Source organism: Megascapheus bottae, unplaced genomic scaffold (assembly GCF_031878675.1).
Source record: "Megascapheus bottae isolate mThoBot1 unplaced genomic scaffold, mThoBot2.hap1 HAP1_SCAFFOLD_43, whole genome shotgun sequence".
Classification (NCBI taxonomy): domain Eukaryota; kingdom Metazoa; phylum Chordata; class Mammalia; order Rodentia; family Geomyidae; genus Megascapheus; species Megascapheus bottae.
In genome coordinates this window covers 669,712-696,787 of record NW_028327392.1, presented here as the reverse complement: position 1 = coordinate 696,787, position 27,076 = coordinate 669,712, and the positions used below count along the sequence as shown (strand labels likewise).

At 39.2% G+C, this 27,076-nt stretch overlaps 2 pseudogenes; one reads left to right on the top strand and one right to left on the bottom strand.

Annotated features, from left to right (window-relative positions):
- LOC150039949 (piezo-type mechanosensitive ion channel component 2-like) overlaps window positions 1–20,726 on the bottom strand; it is a 171,862-nt pseudogene extending 151,136 nt beyond the window's left edge.
- Window positions 20,727–20,847: 121 nt separating this feature from the next.
- Window positions 20,848–25,584, top strand: LOC150039948 (poly(A)-specific ribonuclease PARN pseudogene; annotated as a pseudogene).
- The last annotated feature ends 1,492 nt before the right edge of the window (window positions 25,585–27,076 follow it).

The following is a 27,076-nucleotide window of genomic DNA, read 5'->3' as shown; positions in this document are numbered from 1 at the left end:
GGACAGAAATGGTCCATCTGGGATTCTCTGGCACACTGGTAGATTTTACATGAGGGCTCTGTGGGGTTCCCTTAGAGAGAATTTAGAGGTGGCTCACCTGTATGCTGCCCACCTGAGACCACCTGACCTTCCTAGAAGCCTAGAAGCAGATCATGCAGGGAAAGATATAGGGAACCAGAACCTACAAACTCTTTGCCTCTGGAACTGGAGAACTCTTTGCCTTCCCTGCTAGAGGCCCCCTTTCCTCACACTTAAGGCAGAATCACTATTAGAATCCAGTCTGTATAGCATCACTTTCCTGGTGCCTAGAGGAGTGACACAAGGAAGGTCTCTCTCCTGGTAGGAAGTTTGTTTCAGCTCTTTCCTCACTTCCTTTGAAGAGGAAGGAAAAAAAGAACACATCCAGGGCCTCCTGGGTTAAGTTAACACACTGCAAAGTTTCCTATCAAATGACTTATGATTCAATTACAGAATGGCTATGGATGTAGATGAAATCAAATAGAAGTCTGGTCCAGGAGCCTTAGTGAGGTCACACATATGCATTGGGCTGACCTCTCCTGGGTATTTCTCCCTGTGATTTCTATCAACAGACCACACTGTACTTGAGACATTTGTTAGTTTTATACCACATTCCTGGGGTCCCCTTTTAGAAATGCTTTTGAAACCCTAAGCTGGGAGAGAGAACAGAGTGAGGTGGGCTCTGAAACTCCCTACTGTCCCAGATGGTGGGAGGCAAAACTATCATTCGTCACCTCCATTGGCCTCTATGCCCACAGGATTTCCCTCTCAGTGATTCATCTGCTGATATGTAAACAGGAGCCCTCCAAGCGCAGAGACTCACCCCGTCGTATTTACTAACAGAAATCTTGCTTGCTGGAGTCTCCATCTGTCCCTGCTGAAAATTACAACTTGGTCTTTAAGCCAACAAGACGTAGCTGGATATAAAGATTTAATTCCCTTGGTTCTATGAGCTATGTACAACGAAGTGAACCCTACACAGTTTAAAGAGTCAAATGAAAAAGCTTGGAGACTTATTAGCCTTGTCAAAATCTGAAGCGCACAGAAAGACATTTTTAAAGTCCTTTGTTTCATCGCTTTTAAAAAGCTGCTGCTCTCCACAGGAAATCCTGTCGTTTGTGACACAGGATGAGCCCAGAGGATTTATACTAAGAGACATAAGCCAAGCTTGAAAAGACTAACACTGTATGATCTCACACAGCATAGGGGAATCTAATGTCAACCGCCTAAGTTGATTCCACAGAGTGGAATCGTGTTTGTCAGCTGCGAGGGTAGGGAGGTGTGCAGAGAAAGAAGAGAGACTGGCCAAAGGGTATAATGTAACACTTGAGTAGGAGAAAGTTTTCTAGTTACAGATGGTACACTGTGGTGGGCCACTGTATTTACTAATGTATTGTGTATTTCAAAATAGCTAAAAGAGATTATTTTAAATATACTCAATACAAAGAAATAAGCATTTCAGCTAATAGCTGTGCTAAAAATGCAAGACTTGATGAGATTATACCATGACTTAATCAAGAATATAGCAAATTGAATGCTATAAATATTATAAATGCTCTTAGCAACTACAAATAAATTTTAAAAAACACCACGAATACTGCAAAACATCCTTGATTCCAAGCTTTGATCCCCTGCTTTAGGAGATCTCAGCCTCCTGAGTAGCTGAGATTGCAGGCATGAGCCATGTATTCCCAGCAGGGTAGAACTCTCATTTTATATAGTGCTGTGGAATTAGCTTCATAAAAAGCTTCTTTTTCTCTGTATCCAGATAAGAGCCTAACTACAAATCAGCTTTCACATCTCACCCTAATTACTACAAGCTGTCCTTTCTAATCTTTTGACACAGAGGACATAATTATTTTTGGTAGGATCCAAGCATTCATGTTTCCATATCCCTAATAATCCCTATATAATCCCATCTTGGGAGGGACAAATACTAAAATAAGAAGGGCCATTTGGGGATGGGCAGAAGCAAGGTTCACCCAGCTCAATCAGACCTCCTAGAGCATTATGGGATTGGGTTCTCGGAGCATGTGATGAAAAAGCCCCTTGGTGGCCATGCTGGACCCTATACCCGAGCTGTTGTTGGTGAATCTTACAATGGAGTGGAATTCACAACAAGCACGAAAGGAATACAACTTGTTTGAGCAAAAGCTCAGCAGACTCCCTTCCTGAGAAAATATTCTGAAGAAGTCTCTGTAACCTTCTTTAGGCTTCAGTGATGCTTCTGACTCCAGAGGAAAGCTTTATGTTTGAATCAAATCTGTTTATTTTTCCCTATGGTGAAAACTAAACTTTAAAACATTTCTTTAGAAGTTTATCATATTCACATATAATGAGCCAAAAAGACTAGGAGATATAGGGAGCATTTTTCTCAAGTGTCACCATTGTTTGTTATTAAAAGTTAACAATTTATCTTAGCAGAATGGGCTCATCTCACCAGATGAGCCAAAGAAAGGGAGGCAACGGTGTTGAGACATACAGCAGGCAACAAATGGCCTTTCCAGTATTCTCTGAGAAGGCAAGAAGTAGGAGAGAGGAAGGCAGAGTTATTTGTGAGTGATCACGTGTGTTATGCAAGCCTAACGTGACAGCATTTCACAGATGAAGCAAATATTATGTTCTTTGGCTAGACTTGCTTTGGGGAAGATTATTTTTCCATACTTATAAAGGCAGTTTTATTACTTGCCTATTCCACCTGGAAAAGTGAATATGTAGGTTTCTCTTTCAAACTCCATATAGAGAGCAATGAGAGTTTAATAAAAGACGGGCACAGACTAAGATGACATGGACCAACTAGATTGTTAGCCTTAAGTCCTGGCAGTCCTGTTTCTAGCACACACCCTTTAAACCTGAAAGTTCATAGCTCTAGGACCTATTTTGGCCCCAGAGTAACACTTCTTGCTTTAAATCTATTTTCTCTTATAGGAAGTATCTAAGTTTGGCCCTTTTACATGACACATCCCACATCCTGGTGCTTTTCTGGAAATTAAAAAAAAAAGTGAAGACAAAAGCAGTCTTCTGACAATAGACAAGTCTTTCCGGTCTCAAAACTTTCCTGAAAGACACATAACACATAACTCATATAATCATTTGTAATAAATTAAGAAACATTTAAAAATATCTTTACACATGCGTTATAAAGGTATAAAGGTTGAGTATAGCTAAAGCTGTTTGTCCAACAGTCTTCCCTTCTTCCCCATCCATATCCATCCATCCATCCATCCACCTACCTATCTACCTACAAATTCATCTATCCTCTGTCCATCCTTTTGTTTGTCTTTCCATTCATCTACCCATCTATCCATCCATTTGTATACCCATTCATACATGCGGCCAGCTAGCCAGCCATCCACTCACCCATCCATTAATATACTTACCCACCCACCAATCCACCTGTTTACCGGTCCATTTATCCACCCATCTGTCCATCCATCCTCTCACTCCTCCAATACTTATCCTCCTATCATCACCTTATTATCAAGCACAACCTCTACTTCAAGCCAAATCTTGAGTTCAGGATGCAGTAGAAAAGAGAGCCTGGAGGGCATCCTTAGGAGAGGACCACGAAAGCTCAGTAGCTATGTGTATATGATCATATAAAATAAAGCTTATGAAATTGAAAACAAAAGAATTTTTATTTTACTTTTTGTGTTGTTTTCTTCTTTTTCTTTTATTTTTTCTTTTTAAATTTATTTTAATGTCAGGGTAATGTACAGAGGGGTTACAGCCATTCATCAGGTAGTAGGTACATTACTTCTCACATATTAACACCCCTTCTCATGTTTTTTCCCATGTTTCCATCACCCCTCCCCCTCCCAATCATCTTGTTTTCCCCTTTCCCTTCTCTATTTCAATAAACAAATAAATGCATATATAATATACCAGGTGTTTTTTCTTTTTTATTCTATTTTTTCTCTTTTGTTGCTGTTTATGATTTATGTACCTTTTGTCTTTTTTAAAATTTTATTTTACTGTCAGGGTGATGTATAGAGGGGTTACAGTTATATTTGTAAGGAAATGAGTATATTACTTCTTGAATATTGTTACCCCTTCCCATGTTTTCACCCATTTCCCTCCTCCCCACCCCCTGAGGGAAAAAAGTCAGGAGAAAATGAGGAAAGAGTGGAGAAGTGACACTGTCACTAGCCTTATATAATTACAACCCCACTAGATATCACCTCTGCAATAAGGAGATATATATATATATATATATATATATATACACAGAGAGAGAGAGAGAGAGGAGAGAGAGGAGAGAGGAGAGAGGAGAGAGGAGAGAGGAGAGAGGAGAGAAGCGAGGCAGAGGCAGAGGGAAAGAGAAAGAGAGAGACAGAGAACCTTCACAGAATATCTAGTACTCAGGGGAAATAAGCCAAGTATATATAACTCAATAAAGTTGAAATGTAAGATCCTAAGGACATTGTGAGTGGAAAGGATTGGACCTGTCTGCAGGGATTTGGAAAGCTCTACTTGACTTATTCCCAAAGTTGATGTGATTTTAATGAGGAAAAAATTCTTGGCAAGCAAATAAAAAAGAATAAAGATAATCCTTGTTAGATATCAATTGCAGATCGCCTGACACATAGTGGGAACCATACAGAAGAAGTGTCCAGTAAGTGAACTCCTCTTTGGATGAATAACATGTTCTTAGCTTCTAGGGGAATGGCTGATCAAAACAACATTGAGATTCAATCTCACCACAGGTGATAAGGTTTTCTTGATAATGGCCACCATCAAGAAAGACAATAACAACAGATGCTAACAGGGATGTGGCCAAAGGGAACTATTACATTGTTGGTGGGAGTGAAAACTGGTTCAATCATTCTGGAAAGCAGTATGGAGGTTCCTCAAAAGACTAAACAGGGACCAGGAGTTTGGCCTAGTGGTAGAGTTTGATTCCTCGGTACTGGAAATGGTGCTGTGGTTCAAGTGGTAGAGCTCTAGCCTTGAGAAAAGTCCAAGGACAGTGCTCAGGTCCTGGGTTCAGGCCCCACGACTAGGAAAAAAGACTAAACAAAGAGCTCCCCTATAACCTGGCAACCCTACTCCTGGGCATTTACCTAAATGATCACAAACCAGGCCATACTAAAGCTACCAGCACAATCATGTTCATTGCAGCATTGTTTACCATAGCTAAGATATAGAATCAAGCCGGATGATGTTTCTCAGTAAATGAATGGATCAAAAAATATATATGCACAAGGGAATTCTATGTTTCACTAAGAAAGAATGGCATTGCCCCATTCATAAGAAAATAGAAAGACTTAGAAAAAATCATATTAGGTCTAGCAAGCCAGACCCGAAGAAACATAGGCTCCATGGTTTCCCTCATTTGTAATAGTGTATGCCTAGAATAGTCCTAACAGAGGTTCAGAATATTTCAAAAACTATGTACTTATGACCACATAAATGATACTAATCAAAATGATTTCTTTGATATGGAAAGAACAGTTTTCGTGGTTATTCTCTCCCTCTCCCTCTCCCTCCCTCTCTCTCTCTCTCTTGCAGTTATTTCATTTTTTTTCTCCTCTGGTTTATTTCTCGTGGTTACAGTTTCTGATTTTGATACCCTTTTGTCTTGTGTATAAGTTTATCTGATTTGGGAAAGAGAAGGGTAATCACAGACAAGGGGTAAACCAATTCAACAGTGATACTGACACCATGTTGGAAATGAACTTTAAAACTTGGGGGGAGGGGAGTCCTAGGGAGAGGGTAAGGGAGAATACGAGGGATGAGTAATACTATTTAAAAAGAAATGTACTCATTACCTTAATATGTAACTGTAACCCCTCTTTACATTGCCTTTGCAACCAAAAAACAAGCAAAAATAGGCCTGCCAACATATAGCCGCACCCCATATTTCTGGAGATAAAAACTTTTGAGCCACACTTGACCTAAGTCATATTCTTGTTCTTTGATTCCTTCAGTTTATATTTGGATTGCTTTGTACAAGCTTCTGTGTGAATCAGTTAGTGTTTCGTCAATGAACTTGGTAAGCATATGAGCACTACGAAGTGTGCAGTTTTCATTGATTTTTGTCATGTTCCAGTCTACAACAGAGAATAAGATAGTAAGGATCCTCATCCTCATAGACTTAGTGTGAGAGAGGTGCTAATTACCAATGCAGAGCAGTATGGAGAATAACGACAGGTTATGATCTTAACAAAGCAGGTACAGCAATAGCTGGTATTCTGGGAAGCTCATGTGGGAGATCAGAATCTGCCATGAAGGGACCCGGAACTCTGTAACTTCTCTAAGTTTCCATGCAGATACTTTGTTTTTGTACATTGCTGAATAAAATCACCTATCATTTATTCCAAGAACAGAAGAAAATACTCTTAAGAATTTGTAAAAATATTGTTTTAGAAATCTCCTTACGGACTAAGAAATCCTTTGACATTTTGATTCCTTGATAAAGGCAGAGAACAGGTACTGTTATACATGGCCAATAAATGGATAAAATAAGACAAAAATATTTTGTAATTGTTCTCCCTCCCTCCCTCCCTCCCTCCCTCCCTCCCTCCCTCCCTCCCTCTCTCCCTCCCTCCCTTCCTCTTCCTTCCTTCCTTCCTTCCTTCCTTCCTTCCTTCCTTCCTTCCTTCCTTCCTTCCTTCCTCCCTTCCTTCCTATCTTCCTTCCTTTATTTCTTCTTTCCTGGAAATAACATCCTCCCTAGAACAATCACAGGACAGGTTTTCATTCGGCACAAGTCATAAAATGCAAGGTTTGCAAGACACCTGGGCAGCTATCCAGTTCTTCACTGCCCTGAATGGTTCCATGTTGCAAATAATTGCTTTGTCTACTTGAAAAGCAGGTCTAGGAAATTTAAAGCCAATGGCTTCAGAGGCAATCTCAGGTTGGAATGGAGAAAATGTATAATGCCTAATTAGAAGGCATCAATAAAGACTGATTTCTCCCTTTCTTGCTCATTTTTTCTCTGTAAAGAAACATTAACTAAAGTCTGAAAGCTGAAGTAGAAAGCACAGCATGGTTGGTCATTTATCTCAGATGTCACCACAGCCCAAGAGGTGTGGTAGATAAGAGAGCAGAGGGCAAAACCTGAGATTCAGAAGGAGTTTGCCAAGAATATTAGCAGGGTCTAAATTCTGCACCCCCCAAATGTTGGCAATTATTGGTATCAAGGCCTTCTGCTTGCTCTCCTACTTGAGCCATAACTCCATCACTGCTTTTTGTTGTTTATTTTGAAGATAAAGTATCATAGACATTTCTGCCTGGGCTGGCTTTTGGAGATGAAATCGAACACACTTTTCTGCCTAGGATGGCTGTCAAGTGAACTAAGGACACCTGGAAGAGTATATGCTTTATCCTTCATGTTTCTATTTGTTTGATTTGTCTGGCTATTAAAAAGATATATTTCGATGACTTGAAGGGTTAGGCGGGGTTGGACTAGATGGAAAAAAGAAGGAGGGAAGAGGAGACACTGATTATTACACAATATACACATAAATTAACATCATGAATTGGAATCCTCTTGAATAACTATTTAAAGATACAAAGTTAATTGGATTTAAAGACACTTTGTAAAGATACATCTAAGTAAGCAAGATATGACTGTAATTGCTACTGGATAAAAAACTGAATCTGTCAGAAACGTGGTTTCAAAACACATGAAATTTTATTTGCTTAAAAACATCAGGCTTCAAAACTATGGTTGCAAATAAAGCAACATACACATGACATCAGTCTAGTATTGTTTCATTGCGAGATAACACTTTCTACCTAATTTTGCTTTCACAATATAAAGTTTTATAAGCAAAATATTGGAGGATAACCTATTTTTTTGGCTCTGACTGGTGGATCTGTTTCTGAATGAAAACACACAAAGGAAATGAATCATGTCTATCCAGACAGAACTTCTTTGAGGTGAGCGATGGGGTACTTTGCTTAGGTCTGTCTTCTGTGCAATTTCAGAGCAAGCCAAAGGCAACTGATATGGCTTTGTGGCTTCCACTTTTCCCAGGTACTTTCCATAGAAGCCTGGGATTGGTGAACACTTCTCAAAGCTTCCTTATCACATCAACCAAGACCCAAAGACAGCAATCCTGTCCTGATGTTAGCTGCTACTTTAAAACAGTGCTACAGCTGGAAAAGAATTCTGTTGGGCTCCAGAGGATTAATCTTGCCATTTCTCCACTGAGATAAATGAAAGAAGAAACAATGCCAGCAAACACTATTCTTCCAGCATCCTCAAAAACCAAACATTCTGGAGTGTAAAAGCCAAGAGTTATAAGCAAGAGGAAGTATGTTGGGCCCTTGAAAAATAAAATAAATTCTTCTGCTTATTTTGGCTGTGTATTCCCATTCCTTTCAGACTCAAGTCCAGATTGTCACAAGCAGGAATTATTTCCCTGTAGATTAATTGGGAAGAATTCACCTAGCACCCTGTTTCTCTTAAGTTATCTAGTGGACTGGAATGGCCAAGAAAATGGAAAATTAGTATCCATAATTTAGTTGAGGAGGAAAATAGCCCCCCCTATTTGCCACAGTAGTTTCAAAGCTGGAAATGAAAGATATCTAGAATATTTTGTTATCTTTAGGTAATGTAATTAATAATACATAAGTCTTAAGCCTAAACATAAAAATGGGGTATGGTACAGGAGGAAACATGATTTGAGAATTAACACATGCTCTCCAGAAAGAATTAATATGTTCTCTAGAGGTAAAACCCTCACTCAGAACTTAACTGCCTTTCTGGGGGTCAGCAAATATTTCCCTAGCCTTGGCAAGCCAAACAGAGTCTATGATTAACTATGAATGTTGTCTTTATAAGAAGTCTTGTAGTTCACTGATCTGTTATGATTGGCACAGATCACTTGTTTCACCTCAAAAACACTGTCCAAATTAAGCTTCTAAGCTTCTGTAAGTCTTAGAGGAGCCCAACTTTGAAATTGCCCCACTACCTCTCAAATCAAAGAACGGCATAAAGAAACAGCAACCTTTAAGCTACTAAAATGAGCAAGCACTGTGGGGGTGGGTGTTTAGAAGGGTATGAAGGGGTAGTGGCTTTGTTTGTCAGTTTCTTTGGTATTGGTGACAACTATGTGCTAAGTGATTAATGCCTTTGTTTTTTTCTGGTGCGGAGATGGATCATTCCACTGTGTAGCAAAGAAGAGAATCAACAGTTTTCTGAAATATGACCCAACCATCATTGCTAGATAACCCAATCAACATGAATATTTTTCAACTCCAACTGTGATAGGAAAATAACTGACAAATTATCATCTCTTAATAATACAATGTCCTAAGTTTGCAAAACCTGAGTTATGAGTTAGATTGCTCACACATGTTACCTTAGCTACTTAGGAGGCTAATATCTGAAGATCTGCTTAGGCAGACAAATCTGAGAGACTCATATCTCCAATTAGCTAGCATAAAGCTGGAAGTTGAGGTGTGGTTCAAGTGGTAGAATGGCAGCCTTAAATAGGAAAGCCAAGTAAGAACATGAGACCCTGGGTTCCAGCCCTGATACGGGCACAAAACCAAACCAAACCTGAGTTAATGGATTTATTTCCACCAAACTAGGGACAATTAGTAATGATTAAAAAGAATCTTAACACTGTACATAGTGTAAAATCCAAATGTAAAACCAGATATTCAACATTTTAGTTCCCTGTCTTAAAATTGTAAAGTTAAAAGCAAATCACTTTTATAGCTTTCTCCGGTTTTAGGAGTTGTAAACTTGAGGGAAAAAAATCTCCTCAGAAGCTGCTTTGCTTTAATTGTCTTTTACACTTTGCAGCTTTTTGCCCTAAAAACAGCAGAATATCGACACATAATATGATTCCATATCTTCAACTCATAAAGTTTATGGCAATAGTTTCTAGTTTCAATAGGATGAGATGGAATTATATCTTTACTAGTTACTTTCCTTTAAAGCATATGAGGCAATTTTCTGCCTTTTTATGAAGGACAAATCATTTAATATAATTGAAACCCTTCTTCCTTTAGCTCTTTCTTAGCGGTTTACATTATTAAAGCAAACAATGTCAATTAATTTTAGTTTTACATGTTTAATTTCTCCCCACAACCTGTGACTAAAAACATCTGGGAGTTGTATCTTGTGTCAAATATCTAGTCTAAGTATTTTTAAATAACTTTTTCCTTTGTCAATTTAAGCTCTGTGTTAAAAAGCTCAATGGCTTTGTAGAAATGAGGGATACCTCAGATTTTGTGACATAGTAAGTTATTATTATCATGTAACAGTATTCCAGAGCAAGCCCCAGGACATTGTGACAGGTGTCTGATCTGTTCCCACACACCATGACAGAAATAAGAACACATTTCTGATCCAACAGCTGTGTCTGAAACCTTTCCACAAGCTAACAAACACACAGTTCACTCATTATTTGTGCCACTCTTTAAGTTCTCATACCTTTAAAAGTATAGGATTATATTTAATTATTAGTCATCTTCAAAATCACTTAACCAAGGCAATTAAACTTGGAGGGACAAGATACAGGGGAAAACTTCAAGGGAAAACTAATATTTTCTTTCACTAAAACCCACTAGATGCGACTTCTTTGTTGAATATTTTGCAATAACTAAGGTTTCCAGACCAAGTGGGTCAGAATTCTGTGCATGACTTTTCGGTGTTGGGCACTTGAACTAATACAATGCAATTGCTTGGGTGTGATGAAGAACCATGGGGCGAATGCTGGCTCCTAGCTGCTGAGGGCCTCGTGAAGGGCTGAGGTCAAGTCTCCTGTATCTGTCTCCTCATCTCGGAGGTCTGGGAGAGGACATGTGTCTGGGGCGATGCCTTTGGCAGGGCCATTCATGCCAGTGCATAGTTGGCCATCCTCTGCTCTGCCCCTTTAGCTCTTACTGTCCTGTTCTATGTATCTATCATTCAAGGAAGGATGAATCACAGCCCTATCATTCAAAGAAGAAAGACACATGGAGTCAGACTTACCAATTCTTCCTCTTCACACTCTGAATTATACTGTGCTGCTTCTTCTGTCTCTGGCTTCTGAACAATGTTTCTGCACACAAGCCAGATGGTCAGACTTGCAATGAACATTCCAATATCAGGCACAAACACCCTGATGCCATTGCCAGCATCAGCTCCTTTTAAGCTATGAAGGGAAAAAAATGAGAAGAGGACATTTAGTAAGTTCTTCTAGTTGTATTATTCTATTCAGTTTTAATGATTTCAAGTCAAAGGTGCTCAATTTCTACCCAGTAAGTCTCAGAAAGCTTTGCACTGACTTTGGCATCTTATGAAATCGATTGTTCAGGAAGATCCCAGCATTTCACGGTAGTTGAAGAACTACAAAGAACTCTAAGTCAATGGTTACTCCTAATGAATGCTAGCCAATTATATTGCTGTTAAATAAGGCACATGATCAGTAAGAATACTACTGCTTGTGATGTAGGTGAAGCAATTAACAACAAAACAGATGCTAACAGCTAGAAAATACCTTATCCTAAATGTAAATCAAAGCCAACAGGTAAAATGGAGAAGACATGAAATCCATCCTCTAATCTGGGATCACATGATTATTTTGTGTCTAAGTTGCTATTATTTCTCATATTATTCAAAGACAGGTAGTCCTCGATTAATTCTTCCAATCTCAGGGAAGAATATTCAATGTAGGATAAGAAGAGTCCTCATATCTAAATATACCTACAGCTAAAAATATTAAATCTCAAAAATAAATCCCCAAAGAAAGGTAGGTTAAAGAGAAACTTCTCTGAAGAGGAAATAAGAATGGCCTATAGACACATGAAGAAATGCTCTTGACATCTCTGGCCATAAAAGAAATGCAAATCAAAACAAGTTTGAGATTCAAGCCCCAAGACTGTCAAAAAAAGAATAGAACATCAAAGAAGGAAATGTTCATCAGAGATAAAACTTGATCAGGGACATGAATCAAAAGTCAGGGGCAAATAGTATATATATATTCGTGAATGACTGTCATACATATCCTTTTGTTTAACTCTTCTCTAAATGACTTGGAACAATGCAAATACTGTTGAATGCAACTGTATTGCTTAGAGAAGTGAAAAAAGTCTGTGTATGTTCAACACAGATGTAATTTTTTTCCCTGAGTATTTTCAGTCTGTGGTGGTTGAGTCACAAATATGGGACTTGTAGGTACAGAGGGCTAACTAAATATGTATTTATATCCACTTTGTGTGATTGCATTTTATACTCATTGACATTATCTGTATTTAAAAGAATAATAAATAACATGACCTTTATCAGTTGGAGATGACCACTATTAACATTTACACAATAAAAATATCTGAGTAAGATCTCTACTTCCTGAGTACTTTGTTTAGGCTAAATAAGAGATATTTAATCTAATTAATCCTGAATAGAGTTAGGTATCTTTACCTGTCATTCACATATGGAAAAGAAAACCCTGCCAGATTCTGATAGCTCACTCCTGTAATCCTAGTTACTCAGAAGGCTTCAATCTGAGAATCCTGGTTCTAAGCTAGCCTGAGCACAAAAGTTGTAGAGACTCTTATCTGCAGTTTAACTTGGAAAAAATGCCCAATGAGTATATGTGAGTGTACATGTATTTATATGTGTGTATGTATGTATATGCACGCACTAATAATGGGGATTGAACTCAGGGCCTGGGCATTCCCCCTGAGTTTTTTTTTTCCTGCCCAAGACTAGTGCTTTTTCACCTGAGCCACACCTCCACTTCTGGCTTTTTACTAGTTCATTGGAAATAGAACCTCAGACTTTCCTACCTGGATTTGGGTTCCAAATCTCAATCCTCAGATCTTAGCCTCTCAAGTAGCTAGGATTATAGGTGTGAGTCATCAGCACCCAGCAACATTATATCATTAAAGCATCTTTGTGCAAAATAATTGAGGCACTTCATGAAATTCACAAAGAAAGTGAAGTTGTGGGGAAAAGTTCTTTTTTTAAATTGCTGGGGTGATGTACAGAGAGGTTATAGTTATATTCATCAGGTAATGGGTACATTACTTCTTGAACATGTTTTTTTTTACCAATTCCCTTCCCCTACCCCCTCCCACTCATCTTGTTTCTCTCTTCCTTTCCCTTTTTCAAATAAACGAATAAAAACATACATAATATATCAGGTACCATATTCAGATATAGTAACAACATGAGATAAACCATAAGGGGAAAAGAATAAAAAATAAATAGCTTCACATAGTACATTAAGAACAACAATCACAAATATAAATCTCTTGTTTCCATATCCTGGAGTTCATTCATATTAAGTGACGTAGCATGACCCAAAGAAACACAGGCTCCATGTTTTTCCTCATTTATAACTATTAGTATATGTCCAGAATTCTCCCAGCATAGGGTCATAGTAGCTCAAAAGCTATGTATACACGGTCATATAGGATGAGGCTAAGTAAAAAGTTATCAAAGAAAAAAAAAAGAAAAAAGTTATTAAAGAAAGGTAATATGCTCCGATGTGAGCTCAGTTTCTTGCACACAATACAGAGGAGAAAAGCCAGAACTTGGCTTTTCCCACCTGTGGATTTCATTAAGTGTCCAATTTGCTGTTGCTTTGAGTCAACAGCCTAAGCTTTGTGCTTTGTGGTCCCCAAAGAGACATTTTATGGCATACACGTACTGAAGAATGAAATGAACATAGCTTGCAAAAGCAATCATACCACCTGCTGTGGTAAAACCCAGCTACAGGCTCCAGGGCTGGGCTCTGATTTTCATTTGAAATAGAGTCAGGCACTGAGGTACTAAGCTATAAACTTGCCTTGTAGATTTAATGTTCATATACTGTCATCACAGAAACAATGAGACTTTTGAAGAGCATAATAAAGTGTATATAAAATGAACAGGTAGGTCATAGAGTAATTGATACATCATTCAGAGGCCATCTTTTCAATAAAACTTTCTTTTTTGTTTTGATCATTGTTTTATAAAGAATATTCATTTCAACTGAAATCTTCAGAACGCTGTGCAGTAAAAGTAAGACAAGGAAAATAGTCTGGTGAAAAAAAGTATTAGAAAGTCTGGTACGAGTAGCTTATGCCTTAATCCTAGCTACACAGGAGGCTGAGATCTTAGTATCAAGTTCAAAAAAAGCAGCCCAGGGAGAAAAGTCCATGAGACATTTATCTTGAATTAACCACCTAGAAGCCAGAGTAGATCTGTGACTCAAGTGGTAAACTGCCAGACTTGAGTTTGAAAAAGCTAAGCATTAGTATTCAGGCCTTGAGTTAAATCTCCAGTATAATCACATGGCACAAAAAGGTGTTAGAAACTCCTAATTCATATTATTATCCTAAAAGACTTGAGAAGATCTGAAGTAGAACAAATGATTTGAATGTATTGAGCTGTGTTTCTCAAATTTATTTGACCACAAAATAACATCTGGCATCTATGACATTCTATGGATTTTGAGAGACACTAGCTGAGACCATGCTCATCGGTCTAGAATTTTTTTAAACAAAATTAGATGGCTAAATTAGAAACTATACTAAGGTACACAAAGACAGGCCCAGTCTGGACTGTACAGCCTGTAACAGTATCCTGATAATTGTCTCAGGATGCCCCTCTGCCAGTCAAGCTTCCACATTGCTCCCAGAGTTTAATTTCTAGAAGCATCGAGCTGATGATGCCCAGTCTTGTAGCCTCAGAAAACACCCATTTTGCCTAGGCAGGGAACTAAGTTCTTGTTTCCCCAGGACTTGATTGCCTAATATCTCACTATGATTTCCTTCTATCCTCAATTTGTTTCTCCTCCCAACTAGCATGCAGATAAGAATGCGTTTTCAATTCTCTTCTGAGCTGGGCAGGGTGGTTCATGTTATTAATCTGAGCATTTAGGAGGCTGAGTCAGAAGGAGTGTAAATCTGAGGCCAGCAGACGTTACGAAGAAAACAAATCCAACAAACAAATGTTCTTGCAAGTCTCATTCATAGCATCCCCATTGTAGAGTCCTTTCAAACTTGTTATTCAGCTACATGGTCCACAAATAACTGACTTCTTGCTATAGAAACCTGTGCTCTGCACACACTGGGGTTGAAAATGACTAATGCTTGGGTCAATCCCTTGTTTACCAGTGTACCCAGTACCAGGCTTCCTTCTAGTTTATCACTGGGTCCTGGGGACTTTCAGTGTGTGGAACAGTATGCATGACTCAGAGGACGGCTCAATGCATGTCAGCCCAAGACACTGTGGCCCTTCAAATATTCACTGTGCTTCCTAGAAATGAAGATTGCACAAACATGACTGATGAATTAGATAAGATAGGACCACAAGACCCCTCGTCATATAGTTTGTGGAAAATAAAGCACTAACATTTGTGAGGAAAAGGTTATTATTGCCCAGAAATGGCATGAAGATCACAGGATCCATGAATAAAACCCCAGTTGTATTTACAGAAAGATTTAATTGTCAAAATTGGACATTTTAAAGTATTAATGAAAATATTTTATGCATCTAGATGCACATTTGCCTGAGATCCTAGCCACACAGAAAGCATGGGTAAGACTCACAGTCCAGGCAAAAAAAAAAAACATGTGAGATGCTATCTAAAAAAAGTAACTAAAGCATAAAAAGGCTGGGTAACAATCTAGTGACAGATGCCCCCTCCCACCCTTACCTACACACACACACACACACACATACACACATACTCATCACACATACTTATATATATATATATATACTTCATTTTAGTATATATGTAAGAGAAACATTTTAAAATAATTGCTGTTGTGTTATCTATGAATATTAAATGGATCAATCTGGTAGAAATCTTCATCATTACTTTAAAAATATTAAGTTTTTACTCATCACCATATACTAAAGAATTGAGTATGGGCCATAATGGTTTATCAAAGAAATGGAAAGATAAGGCAAGGTCAGATTGCACTAAGCTTAGAGATTTTTTTTTGAAAGAGTTCACATAACCAGACTTTAAAGATATAGAGCAAAGGAAGAAAGACCCTGATTATGAAGGCCACTGAGCCACAGGAGAGATAGTCATGGGTTCTGAAACTAAAGATGTGCATGAGGGATGCCAAGAGTCTGGAGTGCAAAGCTGCAGTTCGAAATGAAAGTCATATGGACTTTGTACATGCAAGAAAGGAAGTCCTGGTTACAGGGGAAGAGTCAAGAATTATCCTTTCATATGTGTTCACCAAAGTCAGTAGGGTAACTGCCTCCTAGGCAATGAATAGTATAAAGAAAATATACGTTCAAGGCTCTCTTAACTAGTCTATGTATTGTAGGACATTTAACAACATACTACATTTTCTTTCAAGTAATCCTAAGACAACAGTTTGCCAGACAGAGGCAGGTTCCCTGATTGCCAGAATAACAAGACCAGGGCATTGGCCAACCCAATGAACAGTCACAAGACCTAGCACATTTCTCCATATCCTAAGATTCTGAAAATTTTCCTTAAGTTTGACTGACTAGTGCCATGTCCTAATAATGAAGGAGTGTGTCAATGTATTGATAGAAATAAAATCCTCCAGTTACAATAGGACAGGACTGGGGTAAGGCTCAGACAGAGCATTTGCAGAGTATGTGCAAGGGTCTGGCTTCTACACCCAGCCCTACAAAAACCCAAAAACAAACATAAAAATTTCACAAAGAATAATTACACTTAGGCAGCTCTTTAGAAGAGTGAATCCTTTGGTACAGAGGAGTTGGTAGAAAGGTCAACTTCAAATAAATGGCAATAACATGATTAAAATATCAAATGAGCACAGTTTAAGCAAATAACAGCTATTAAAATGCTTGTGCATGATTTTCTGATGGCTTCTGAAGTTCACACACCAAGACATGCATCCATTGTTTTTTTCCTTTATCTTAACTACAGTTCTGTTTAGTTCAGGCATCTTCACTGGGTTGAGCTGTAATAGCATGAACATTTATAGGCAGGGACTGTGTATTTAATAATAACATGCTAAAAGAGAGAAGACCCCAGAATCCAACTGCTTCACTCACCAAAAATTCTAAAGGTTACCTGGGTTGTGGCTGGACCTCATTTAACTTACACACTCCAAACCACTATTTTGACTAGGAGTTACCGGAGGACATGACTGTGTGTACATGTAGTCAACTCAGAGTAAATAAAAACTAATAACAGAAGCTTCCATTTTGAGTCTTTAATTCCTCCATTTCCAGTTCCTTGCTGGTTAGTTGGCTATAAAAACTTCAGGGAATTGAAGCCTGGGCTGGCTTCAAACCATGATCCTCAGAGCTCAGCCTCCCGAGTAGCTGGGATTGCAATGGTGGGCCACCAGTGTCTAACTTTAATTCTTTAATCCACCCAGGCCAGGAAACCATGGCCCAAAGATCAAAGATAATTTGTAGATCTCCTCCAGCCCTGGGAGATGGACCGTGCCTTGAACTACTCTTAACAGAAGAGAAAACGGCACCATAACATTCTCAAGCACAGGGATGCATCCTCGGGGGCTGGCCCTCCAGATGAAAGACAACCTCAGTCACACAGACCAACTGAGGCTCCTTAGAGTGCACTTCCTGGGAAATTTACAACACATCTCCATCATTCCACCACACTGACACAAATGCAATGCTAGCTCAGGCCTTCTCACCTGCTTAAATTGGTTCCTGGAATAGCTTGAGAAAATGAGCCAAATTTATTCTGCTAGAAGGAAAATGGGATGAGAGTGGCACATATATCCTCCTGATAAACATTCTAAAAATTCTCCTCAGGAAAGAGTAGGAATATTTGTATGTCAAGAAATACATGTGTGTCTACTGTAACATATACATTTAACAGGCATTGTCCAAAGGGATGAGGAAAACAATGAGCTTTTTTAGGACAGGAGAGATCGATATAAGGTCAAACAACTCTCCAAATGACATATAAAGTCTTCTGGTCATGTGTGTGAGCATGAATACATGTGCAAGAAGCTATGGTATGTGTATGTAAGGCACCATAGTATCCATGTGTGGAAAGCACCATAACGTGTGTGTACCAGATGTCATGATATATTAGCAAGATATCATGCCCAATGTGTTTACCAAGAAATTGCATATGTGCATGGCACTATGACAGCATATGTGTGAGCACCATAATATCTGTGCAACTATTCACAATAGCCAATAATGTCTGTGCAACTATTCACAAGAGCCAATCTATGGGAACAACCCAGATGCCCTACTGCAGATGAATGGATACAATACACACACACACACACACACACACACACACACACACACACACACGCACACGCCAACAAACAAGATAAAATAATGGCATCTGCAGGGAAGTGGATGAAACTAGAGCGAATCATGTTGAGTGAGAGAAATCATGACCAAAGAAACAAAAGGCGCAAGGTATTCTTAAATATGTGGATATTAGATCCAAACAGTACAAAAGCAATGACTCAATACTTGGGTCCCCAAGGTTATGGACATGGTCTTGGAGATACAAACATAACTACACAGACATAATGATGGGCTATATACTCTATAGACATAATGTTTTATTACATAGATTAATACATATCTATGACATACAAACCCTCAGCTTTATTTTAATTATGTTTTAAAATCTATGTGCCAGTGATTGCATATAGAGATTCCTTTTCTGAATGCTTGTTTGTTAAACATGACATTTGCATTAGGATGTAAAAATCAATGTTAATAAAAATCTTTAAAAATAAATTAAGATAAATGTTTATTAAGTATAAATAAAACATGTTCATATTTTGTAAAAAAATGTGTGTAAGGCACTTTGCTATGTGGGTAAGGCACTATGATTCATGTGCATTGGGTTTCATAAGGTCTTCATGTATAATGAACCATGACAATGAACTATGGTCAATAGAGCATGTGAAGTGTGTGTGTGTGTGTGTGTGTGTGTGTGTGTGTGTGTGTGTGCACATGAGAGGTTCAGCCAAAAACAAGAACTGGGACTGGGGTTGTAGCTCAGTGATTAGCACATTATCAGCACGTATGAAGTACTAACTTCCATTTACAGTACCCCAAAGGAGAAAAGGACAGTTCCTTCAGTTGGTCAAGTCTGAGATGGGTTTTGAAGGATATCAGGAAGAATATGATACATCCAGTGAATTAAAAGCCATGTGGTTATGTTGTAATATAAAATATAAGAATGAATGGGGGCCGGGAGTTTGGCCTAGTGGTAGAGTGCTTGCCTACTATGCACGAAGACCCAGGTTCGATTCCTCGGTACCATATACATAGAAAAAAGTCAAAAATTGTGCTCAGGCTCAAGTGGTAGAGCTCTAGCCTTGAGAAAGTCCAAGGACAGTGCTCAGGCCCTGAGCTCAAGCCTAGGACTGGCAAAAAAAGAAAGAATGAATGGTAGAAGTACTTTAGAAGATTATTTGGTTTCAGGTCTGTGAGAATCTTTGACATTTGGAGAGGTATTGGCAAAGCTACTTTCTTGTTGATCAAACATAGAACAAGTTATTTAACTTATTACCTAAATATTGCATTATCTATTTATTATTAATATTATATATAACAATATATATTTATTGGTATATATTGCTATATAATATATAATATATTAATACAATATGTTTATATATTAATATATAATATGCCATATATTATATAATATATAACATATAAACATGTTATATATTAGTATATTAATTCTTATAATATTAATATACATATGAATGCATAATATATAATATGTTATTATACTTTTATAACAATGACTAGATAATGTAATATTTAGGTAATATACATAACATATATAACACATATAATAAAAATCACCATTTTTCTGACTGCAGTTGATTTAAAATTTGGAGGGACACACTCCCAAATTATATCAGTGTTCTATCCCTTATTTGAACCTACAGATAAAGAATATTCTTTTCTGTATTAACCACCATATATATGTACATATATATATTCTATATTAACCATGTAGCAATGAACTCTGCCTATCTTTATTACTTAGTTTTCTGCTGACTGTAAACATTTCATTTTCTCTCCATTTACTTTCCTAACCACAGTGTTGATCCTTGAATTGTTTTTTATTAGATGGCCTGAGATGATTGTTAATCATATGAGGCTCAAATTGCTTTTGACTTGTGGGAGCCCCTCCAAGCTGGCGTCTGTGACTTCTTCCCACAATTAATGGGGTTTTGGCTTGTTCTCTATTGCAACAAGATTTTCAGGCCCATCTTTTACTTCTCCACCTTTCTTGTTTGTGGGCTTGAAGTGTGCAGGCATAGATTCAGAGCTGGCCTACATATTCGGGCTTTCTAAGTGAGCCGTGCTCCTGGGATCCTGGTTCTGGGCTCTTTCACTTGACCAATAGGAAATATATCTCTATGTATTTGCATATACTCGAATGTGCATATTATGACTATTTCCATGACTCTCTGTGTTTGTTTTTTTAAACCTTTGCATTCATTCTGATCACTTCAACTTAAAATTACCACCTCAGGCTTCCTTCTTGCCTTTTCTTTCTATGTTTATAATCTTCACTTTAGTGGTGAGAAATCTGGTTCCCTTGATTTCTAATATATTTAATTATATACCAAATCACTTAGTTGTTTAATATAAGTAATTTGCAAACCACCACAGCTGCTTTAGCTCCTGCACTTTTGCCACCCATGCTATAAACCACCCCTACATGGAGTCCACTTCTAACACGCCCCCATTTGATCCCTGCCCCCAAATCCTGGCTTCTGCCAGGACTAACGAGCTTCAGGTAACCATTCCAGGTGCCATGTGATCCCTTTACTAGGTGCATGTTGCAGAAACCAATCCCTAAATGCTTGATGGGAAAGGAAAGAAATCAGGGCAAGGTGTGCAGAACCAGACAGGTTCTGCACATGAGATCTAGCCAACATGGAGCCAGGTGACTTGAGAAGATGAGTGGTGTTAGGTGAGATGAGGGGAAATGATGGGTGAGGTGACCCTGATCAAGATTCATTGTACTCATAAACTGATATGATGAAGTGAAATCCTTTTGGGCAACTACTTGAAGATAACAAAAAATTAAATATTAGATTTTTTAAAAGGCTAAAGAAAAAGCTAAAAACCACAGGTGGAGAGAGATATGCAACCACATGCAGGTCAGCCCTGAAATACACAGAATCTGCTATCCACCATGTTGTTGACTCCAAATCCAGCTTTCCAGCCCTTCCCAGGACTTTGAGTTTCCCCCATTCTCTGAGTTACCAAGTGAAAAAGAGTCCCAAAGTGCTTAAAGAGAAGGAAAAAGACAGCATGAGCGTTTTTACCAATGTGTATTAAATAGAACTCACAATACTTACTGAGAAATCTTTTGATTTTGAAGCCCTAAGGCTTTGAACCACAATGCCAACCACTGTATTCTACATAATATGACTGTTATGTCTTTTGAGCCTTCAAGAAATTCATCCTTCATGTTTTCAGAAGATGATGTAGGGAATGAATGTATAAAACAGTAATTTGCACTTTAGAGTCGCATCCTAAGTGCTGGGCTGTGGCTGTGCCAAATCCATCAAGCTTGGGACTCCTCCTAACCCTCTATGGTTCTGAATTAGACACAGATGGACACACAATCTGAATTGCTGCTTCTGAAGGTATTTGTGCAGTAAAAGCTAACATTGAGGCATAGGCAGGTTGCATCTCCCTTATGTTCCTCCACTCTGGATACAGTGCTTCTCGGTGAGACAGCCCAGAGTGACAGCAGGCCCATTTCTGGACGCTTCACTGACACTTCTTCAATATGGCAGCCATATCCAGAAACGAGTTCCCTGAGATCCTCCAGAATGTCACCCATCTAGACACTTCTGTTCTCAGATCGACTGGTCTTCTTCCCTTTCAGACTTCACTTCCCCAACCTTGCCACACTTTATAGGGGCCGAATCCTAGGATGAATTCTTCTACCCACAAGGCACTGACTCTTCTACATACTCCCACCCACCCAGACTGCTTCCAGACAATTCCTGTCATAAATATTTCATTGTCCTGCAAAACTTTGATGAATCCTTGTCAAAGAGAAGCCAGTGTAAACCTGCTCTGCTTGAACCGAAGGCCTCACTGCAGAGATTGGGATTCAGTCCCTCCTGCCTCCCCACCCACTCTGCCCCTGCTCAAACCAGAACATATCCAAAGAAAAAGGAGGACTCCATTTGTTGCTTGGAAGGGTAAGGATTGTGATTTGAATACAGAATGCACATTGCTGAGAAAGAGCAGCTCTCATTTCTCCAGGTGGGGAAGTTTGCAAATGTCATGAAATATCAGCCTGTGCTGTCTTTGCAGGGAGTCAGCATAAAACAGCCACAACTAAACTAACAGGTATGTCATTATAGTGTGCTACCTAGCTTGCAGTTCCCTTACTGGGCATTACTTTTCAATAGTTAGGAAAACATTATAGCCATAACTAAGGATTTTTTTAACAATACAAAGTAAGGGCATATCAACCAATATTTTATGTTTTCAGAAATGTAGTAGAATGCAAGAAATTAAACCCTCCCCCATCTGCAACCACCTGGTGAGTTCAGGCTAGGTCAGGCTTAGTCATTTAGATTAAAAACTTTTCAATGCATTTGAACTGTGATGCTACAGATAAGGTATTTCAAATTTGTCATTGTCTATTCTAACAAAGGTTAAGCTGTAAAAACAGATCAAAATTGTTACAGAAATAAAATATTCAATCAATGAGAGAGAAACTGAGTTGTAAATTGTCAGAAGGTTAAGAAAAGGGAACCTTTACAAACCAAACTGTAGATATTAGTTTAGTTACGACTAAGTTGTGGAAAGCAGCATGGACTTTAAAAAAAAATCACAACTGGAATGACCATGTGATCTGGATATATAGCCAGAGAATGAAATGCTGTTGCTTGGAACCACATAGATGAACCAATAGGATACTACGTTAAATGAGGAAGCCGGGAATAGAAAGTCTGATACCACACAATCTTCCTATTTTGTGGAATAAAAATAGTTGACCTCTTAGAAGGCTGAGATCTGAGGATGATGGTTCAAAGCCAGACTGGGCAGGAAAGTCTATGAGACTTATCTCCCACTATGGACCAAAAAAGCCAAAAAATGGAGCCATTGCACAAGTAGTAGAGTACCAACTCTGAGCAAAAGAACTAAAAAGATAGTACCCAAGTTCTGAATCCAAGCCCAAGTGTTGGCATATACAACACACACACACACGCGCACACACACACACACACACAAGCACACACGCATGCACAGTAGTTGATTTCACAGAGTGGAAAGGCAGCTACTATGACAGGATTTATGAATGGCTATTAAGTCATGATTAGATAGGAGCAACAGTAGTGGAGTTCTGCTGACAGGAGGGTGTAGAGATGACAGCAATGTACATTTAGAGCTGTTAGAAGGATTATTAATATTTCACCCTAAAGATAAATGTTTAAGGAGCGAAACCAACTGATTTAATTATCACATAATATCTAAAGTTTATCACAGCCCATCGCAAGACTCAAATCCGTGAAGTTATTATGTATCAATTAAAAATAAGAAGGAAATTAAATAAACCCAAATAGTGAATGTATATGTTTATAAAATAAATACTAACCTGGATATAGTTATATATTATAACAGGGATATATTACAGGATATAGTTGCTAAAATTACCTTAGATTATTCTTCCTTGGGCAATTCAATTGTGATGGTATTCAAAGGCACATTCAAGTCAGGTGCTAGTGTTTACACTTGTAATCCTAGGTAATCAGGAAGTTGAGAGCCAGAGGTTTGCAGTTCAAAGCCAGTCCTGACAGAAAAGTTCATGAGCTACCTGGCCCCACAGGAAGAGTAATCTTCATAAAGTGTACCAGGCCATAGAGGAGGCAGATTCCTCTGCTATCGATGGGGAATCAGTGATGGATCCCCGTGACCACATTAACTTATGGTTTTGACACTCCAAAAGAGAGATATCAGAAGCTTAAAAGGCATTCCATGGACTTTTTGCCGTTTCAGTTTGGCCTTTGCACTTTTAAGTACACAGACCACACAGATTCAAAACATATAACAAAGTCATTGAACTTCTATGTTTTTCCCAAGCCCTTCAGTAGATCCTCACCAGATGTCAAATTCGTTTGTCAGAGCTCCAGCACTGATTTCCTAGCAAGCCAAGGATTTGATTTTAATAAAGTTTTTCTCAATGGAATTCCATATTTAAATCAGGAAGAAGAATGATAGCTGAGAGAGCAATATGATGAAAAACGTTCTCAGGCTAATGGCGAGGGGGCACTGGCCTACATGTCTCCCGACACTTCACAGTGTCCTGTGATGATTCCTGAAGATCAGAAGAAGCTTATTGAGCAAGTTGTAATGAAAATAGAAGACTTACTACAAAGCGAAGAGAACAAGAATTTGGATTTAGAGCCATGGAGTGGGTTCCAAAGAAAGCTAATTAATCAAACTTTGAGCTGGAAGTATCCCCAAAGCATTCATGTTGAGACTTGAGAAACAGAAAAGAAGGAGCGATACATAGTTGTCTGCAAAGTAATGAGGACGAACGCAAGAGAAGGGAGCAGCAGAAACATGCTAAAGAACAGGAGGAACTTAATGACGCTGTGGGATTCTCAAGAGTCATTCATGCCATCACTCATTCTGGGACACAATATGCTCCTGAACATCATGCACTCAGTCCACCAGTTCTACTGCCCTCTGCCTCCGCATTTGAATGGCTTTAAGGAGATGATGATGTGTGTCTTTCCCAGGCTCTGGGATACTAAATTGATGGCCAACACACAGCCTTTTAAGGAAATCATTAACAACACATCCCTTGCAGAATTGGAAAAGTGGTTAAAAGAGACACTTTTCAACCTTCCTAAAGTTGAAAGTGCGGAAGGTTTTCCAAGCTTGCGAGCAGCTCTGTGATGTTTCTATCACCTGACTGCGCTTCAGCCCCACATGAACATCCGGGTTCTTTTCTTGGTCCACCAAAAATTCATGTGTCTGCCAAATCAAAACTCACCGAGCTTTTTTTAAACAAGCTATCTCTCATGGGGATCCTAGACCCCCTGATCTAAACCTGGAAGGGCCAGACTTGCAGTCTAAATGTGACCATGACTCTATGTGACATTTCCTAAGGTGTGGAAAACCAGTGACCTTTATCAACTTTTCAGTGCCTTTGGTAACATTCACAAATCCTGGATTGATGGCACATCGGCCTTCGCATCTCTCAGCCAGCCTGACTTAGTTAAGATTGATATGAATACCAGCAAATATGCAGAAAGCTATGGATCCAAAACTATGCTGAGAATGTTGGGAAGAAATGGGAAGACAAGTAGACCAAGAGAAAATGGAAAGAAGACAGTTGGCAAGAAGTGGAGCAGAAGAAGCTGGACACGAAAACCTCGTCTCATAAGTGACAGAACCATGACTTCTGCACCAACAGCTTCTCGGCTACCAGCACAGTGGGAAAGAAGATTACAATGCAGGAGAAGCCAGCTTGGGAGATGGAGCAAGAAGGAGGGATGCAAGAAGGCCAAGAAATTGAAAAGGATGAAGGAAGAGCTTCTTTTGTTAGGGAGCCGTATGGTCAGCCTGGCCAAGCTCTTCGAAGTTCCTGACACCAGGTAACCAAGACCTGAGGAGCATGCTGGGAAACCACACTGCATTGCGTTACAAAAGCATGGTGTGGGAGGGGCAAAACCATGAGGGTTTCCAGTTTTTACTTTGGTGGCTGCTGCTTTTTTTTTTCCTTTCTTTCTTTCTCCTTTTTAATCTAAACTAACTATGGACACACATCACAGCTGTGGGCTGTTGTGAGCATCGGAGTTACTATACTAACCTGTTAATTATTTTCTGCACCTGGAAAGCTTTCCTGCTGGTCTGTATGAAAACAGAGCCCACATCTGGTGCCTTGGCCTCAGGTTCAGGCTTGAGCTCTCTACTGCCTGTCCCAGTCTGTGGGGCAGTCAGAGGTCAAGGGCATGGCTCCTGGAGGCCACAGCTTCCCACCACAGCTGCTTGAAAACATCAGTCAGGCTTGCTTCCTGTGGGAATGATGCAGGGTGGATCCCTGGGGGAGCCGGCGTGGGCCATTACACTCTCCTGCCATGCCAGCTTTTGTGAAGTGGCCCAGAGAAAAATCTAATGCTGTTATAAGTGGGTGCTTGGCTCGCTCTGCAGAGTTTCTTCATTGCTCATCCTTGCTTGATGTTTCTGTGTGCATGTGTGTACGCAATGTGTGTGTGTGTGTGTGTGTGTGTGTGTGTGTGTGTGAGAGAGAGAGAGAGAGAGAGAGAGAGAGAGAGAGAGAGAGAGAGAGAGAGAGAGAGAGGAGGGGGTGGGGAGAGGCAGATCATGGTGAACCCTGACTTGGATGTGAGCACCAGTGACAACTGCATGCTCAGAACCTCCTCCCTATCATCTGCTTCCAATAGATCATTAGTAGACATTGAACATTTTTGTATTGTGAAAATAAAAATGAGAAAGTGTATTTCCAAAAGGATCAAATTAAAGAAATTTTCATAGAAAAAAAAAAGAAAAGTTCAGGAGATCAGTCCCCAAAACAGCACAAAGCTGTCACTCAAAGGAGTGACTCTAGCAAGAGAGACCATTTAAATAAACAGGCTAAGCAGGGGCAAGGTTCTGAGGTCAAGTCCCAGTACCAGGGGCTATTCAACAAACATTTATGGGGGACACAGAGTTGAGGCAGATAGACTAAAAGTGGAAAGTGGGGATCCCCTGAAGGAAGGGGAACCAAGGTGCTCAGCCACACAAAGGCCTGCACGTAATGTTACTAGTAGCTGTATTCATAGTCATGTAAATTGAGTATCATTACTCCACCCAGTGACCCAGTCTATGCTAACAACCCACCCAGTAGAAGTGGAGGCTGATGGATTGTTGAGAATCCACAGATAGAGAAATCTAAAGTTGTTGCTGTGCGGAAGGAGGAAGACAAAGGCATAGACTGCAGGATTCTAGCACACGACTAGCCAAAGCTATGAGTCATTGTAACACATCTGCTTAGTCATTGCTGAGGGAAGACTTTGGGGGTGAAAATACTATGCATTTTTATTGTGGTGGGGTCCCATGACTGGAAGTAGGTAGTTGGCATAGTGAATGTAGATAACACCTCACTGGCAGAGAGGGAGGGAAGGTGGGAGGGAGAGAGGGAGAGAG